Source organism: Quercus lobata, chromosome 8, assembly GCF_001633185.2.
Source record: "Quercus lobata isolate SW786 chromosome 8, ValleyOak3.0 Primary Assembly, whole genome shotgun sequence".
Classification (NCBI taxonomy): Eukaryota; Viridiplantae; Streptophyta; class Magnoliopsida; order Fagales; family Fagaceae; genus Quercus; species Quercus lobata.
The window spans coordinates 737274-742473 of NC_044911.1; positions in this window are offsets into that span (position 1 = coordinate 737274).

Sequence of the window (5200 nt, forward strand, 5' to 3'; positions counted from 1 at the left end):
ATTATTTATTTTATCTTTCTAATTTCAACGGTTACGTTTCTCTCTCTCTCTCTCTCTCTCTCTCTCACGGGGTGGGCCTATATGTTTTGGATCGAACTGATGATTGGCCCATTTATCATGTAATGACCCAGGCGGCCCAGTCACCTAATTTCTCTCTCTCTAAGCGGGGACTGGGGAAGGAGGAATTGAATGCTGACCATTGGCAATGGGCGTTTCCGTAGAAAACACTGCAAGACCATTGGCAATTTAATCATATTTTGAATTGAATTGATAAAGTGTAGTTGAACTAAAAAACTTTAAAGTAATCATGAACCTAATAATTTTGACAATGTAATCATGAACCTAAAAATTTTGAATATCTTTCGGCCTACTTTCTTTTTCAATAAGAGAGTTATGAATATTGAATACCATTTGTTCAAGATAAAATATATGGTCTTCAACACTTACAAAAGTCTCCTTTATGAATTGATTTTATGTGGAAATTACTCTAATTTTCCTCTTTGACCTTTATTCTATATTTTTTTTGTTTCTTTCCGTTGATATATACTTTCATCCCTTAAATTTGGTTCAAGTTTGATTTTGGTTCCTAGAATGTTAAGAAAATTTCAAACTTGTCCTATCCCTATGTTGTTATAGTACATTAAACAATTTTCCGTTTGTTTGCTTTGATAACAGGGAAATTTGATATATAAACAACAAGTGTTACATTGCCATAGATGCCGTTTTAGTACATAAACGATTACGGCCAAAACCAGTAAGGCCATATAACAAAAGTAACGACAGCTCCATAAAAGGAGTGTCCAAAATAACAAAATCTTGTTAAAGGTGGATTACCATTTTCGCAAGCATATTGACACATGCATTGGCTTTCCTAAAGCAATGGTTTAGCTTCCACTTGGGAATTTGATTCATTAAGTTCCTGCAATCATCAACCATTGGTGCATAGTCAGCAGGTGAGACATCATTACTGTATAGTAATCCAACAACAGAGTTAGCATCTAATTCGATTTCAACTGCCTGGATTTGGAGATGTGTATACAAAGTTCATCTTCCAAACTATTAGACCAACCTATAGCTCTAGTGAATCTTTTAACCCATCTTCCTTGGTGGTCCCTAATAAGGCCACCACCACCTGCAAGTCCAGGACATCCTATAACACAACCACCAATATTTAATTTATACCAATCTAAAGAAGTCTCTTTTAGACCCAATGAGTCCTGTGCCAACCTAGAAGTTTTTTTTTTTTTTTTTTAAATATTTTTTTTATAGAACAGTTTCTAAGAACATGCAAACAATTTCTTTAATGGCATATAAACAAAAGGGAGACATTGGGACCTTAAAATCTCGTGGATAAAATTATAAAATTTTAAATTTAATGGACATAAATCAAAGTTTGACCAAATTTTAAGGACCACAGATATATTTTAATGTTTTTTTTTTAGTCTTACCATAGAATTGTGTTTAGATGTTCTTAATTTATTACTTTAGCAGAAAAGTGTTTTGATTGATTACCTTCTCCGCGTGGAATTGGAAAATCTTTCTTTTTCAGTTGTTGCATTATTTTCTTCCAATTGCAATTTGCAATTTGCAATGTCATGTCATTGTGGGGTTGTAAATATCTGCTGCAAATATTCTTTCTTGTTGGCAAAGCTCAAATCGCACTAGCATGGTTTTCACATTCATGAATTTTTTTCTTGCTTTTGGCCTTCACTACTTGCAGAAAAAGTAGCTCTTTTGGTTACACTCACTCACTTCGATTGTGACCAAAAATTAGAGAAAAGGACTTCAATTTCCTCACATCATTTCTTAATAATTCTAGTGATAAAAATGGGCAAGTCTATGTTCATAACTTTTTTTGGCACATTAAAAAATGGGCAAGTCATGTTCCCACTAATTGCAATTTGGCGAATTAAAAAATTATTAAAAGTTGTAAAATTTCTTGTATTTCTAACATTATTCATATAAAAATCTTAATAAGATTTTCATAATCAAATAAGATGACATGCTAAGAAGCCTAAGATTATAAATTGCATGATTACTACACCAATTACTATTTATTTATCATCTTAACAAGTAAAATAATTTGTCTTTAACATAACTCTTTTTTTTTTAGGTGAACATAACTCAATCTTAAATTTTTTAATACTCTATAGAAAAAAAGTTAAAACTACTACTAATTTTTCTATAAAATATTAAAATGTGATAAAACAATATATACAATTGATATCACATTAATAACATAATAATAAATTTAATGTTTTGTGTTTGAAAGCTTATACATTGATAGTTGCAAGAGTTATGTTTTGTGTTTTAATTTTATTTATGTGTGGAAAATTTTACCGTTTACTTTTGAGAAAGTCTAGAGATACAAAATATTTGACACCTATTGATGTGACAAATTATTAATAATAAGTAAAATAATGATATTAATAGTGAGTTCAAAGAAGAATCAAAACTCGTTAATTTAACTAGTATAAAAAAAAGTTGTCAAAATTAAAAAGAAAAAAAAAAAAAAAAACACATAGCATTCGTCTTTACTAGCATTATTCCTCTATGTCAATTTGCATGTCATTTCATTGTGGGGTTGTTCTACGTGGCAAATATACTTTGTTGTTGGACAAGCTCAAATCACACTAGCATCGTTTTGACAATACGTGATAATTTCTTGTTTGGCCTTGACTTTCATGGCCCAGTTTTTGTTTCTGAAAGCTATCGAAAGCTATTGAAAGCTTTTTTTATTTTTTAAACTAAGCTATTGAAAGCTTATTTGTATATTTCGTTGAAAATTGACAAAAGTATAGTTGTACTAAAAAAGACACAAGAATCTTATGGATATTCTCCCTTTCACACTTTTGTGAGCTTTCAATTTATGATGAAACATTATTTTCACAACGTGAATTTATTATTAATACTTAACTTATCATGGAACAATTACAACTTGATATATTATTGTTGATCGTGTTCCTATACTTATTGTAAAAAGCAAATATAGCAATAATTCTAATGACACATCTAAACTCATTATATGTTGATGTGATTGATTGTGAGTGGTAGATATTTTTTATTTAGACTTATTTATATGGATCCACAACTTTTTGTTGAACATTCACAATAAATCATATCAACATGTTGTAAAATTAGGTGCGAAATTATGTGTTTGTAGTTATGGCCAACTCAACACATTTAGAGGTCTAAGATGATAACTTTAAATGAGCCTTTTTAGATTTAAATATCATTTAAATAATATTTAGTTTATATTTTGTATTACATTTTTTATTTATTTTAAATCATTACTTTTTAATATAACTAAATCACTTGTTGCTGGTTATTGGGTTAAATTTATATTAATCCATAATTTTTAGGGAAAATGCTAAAGTTACTGTAATTTTTTTTTACAAACTAACTTATATATATATAAACTAACAAACTTATGTGAAAATATATGTGATTAATTGCACTTTAAGAAAGTAATGAATTAGTATGTGAATAAGTGATGATAAAGATACTATAAATTTTACAACTTGAGACTTACAAAGATATGTCACCAAACATATAAAAGTAATTCAAACATACATATATTAGGTTGTTGAAAACACCAACAATATTTATTGTCACGTTAATTTGTAAAGCCTATATTGTAAAGTTTATTAGTGTTTTTAAGATTGTTCTATTTGAATTATTTATTGTGATTAGAGATACATCTATTTATAAAATTTATACAGTAAAATTTGTATTATATCTAATATTACTCAAATTTATTGGAAATTAAAGAAAATAAGTACAACTAAAATATTTTGGGTAAATTTCATTAAAATGTCTTGAGATTTAAATTAATACTAATTAGGTCTAAAACTTTTCAAATTGATTAATTTGATCCCTAAAACAATTTAATCTCCAAGATAGTTGAAAAAAATGACTAGAGCCCATTTGTTAGAGTAATTTGAGTAGTGTTATTTGTAATTTTTTGAAACTCATGTGGGTGAAAAAGTGTGTAATATTATTTAAAAACTAAAAATGAGTTATTAAAATACTGTACCAAACGGGCCATAACTAGCTTAACATTGTTTATGAATAAATTTTTTTTTTTTTTTTTTTTTATGAATTAAATTGATTAGTTTTGGAAAGTATTGAACTTAATTGGTATTAACTGAAACTCTATTTTATATATATATATATATATATATTTTTTTTTTTTACTGTCCCCATTTGGGGGGCCTATCCCTTGGAGGTGCCCTAGGCTATGGCCTAGCCCTAGGCCCGGCCCTGTTTGCTTTATTGTTGAATCAAAAAAACCTAAAAGATGAAAAAGCTAACAGAAACTCACACGGGACTCACAACTTGTTGGAAAAGCAACTTTTGATTACACTCACTTAATAGTTTATGACAAAAAAAAGTAGTAAAAAGTCGCATCTTTTTCAATGGTCTCTACTAACTCAGACTCGATCAAGTACAACGAGATGTGTACAACTTTATTTTTTACTCACACACAGTATCAATTACACACCACACTGTCAAGTCACGTTTTCAATTAAAAATAAATGTGTGTAATAAGCATTGTGCTATTTCACAATATGTCACAAAAAAAACAAAATATGAAAAGATTGTGAAATTTCTTGTCAATCTGTGTTATTGTTTTTGCAAATTTATTACAACTATTAGAGTGTCATGTTATGATTGATACATAATCAACTGATAACTTTATATAAAATTAACGTTAAACAATCTACAAATTTTTTTTTTTTGGGTACTATACACAATCTAAAACTTAGTATCTTAATTAATAAATCAAAAAATTATGTCTCTAACATAGCTCAGACTCAATATTTTATGAAAAATTAATAAAATATAATAAATAAATAATTTATGTTATTAGGTGTTCTTTTATTTTATGGTAAATTAAATACTACTTTCATGTTTGATGTAGTAAAATAGTGTAGTAAAATTTGTTAAAAAGCAAACAAAATATTGTAAGCAAATTGCAAATTTTGTGAGCCATCCAATGGAAAGGCATCCTTTATTACAATCATTTGACTTTTATACCAATTTAAGAATATTTCTGTCTATGTGGTATATTTATTTTACCCCTATTAATTCCTTGTTTTGGACATAGTTGTTAGCAGCCGCGTGAATGTGAATGTGATTCCTCAGAAAGTGACAAAGTGGCAGGTACAAATACAATTGCGCGTGTTTGTAAGCTAAC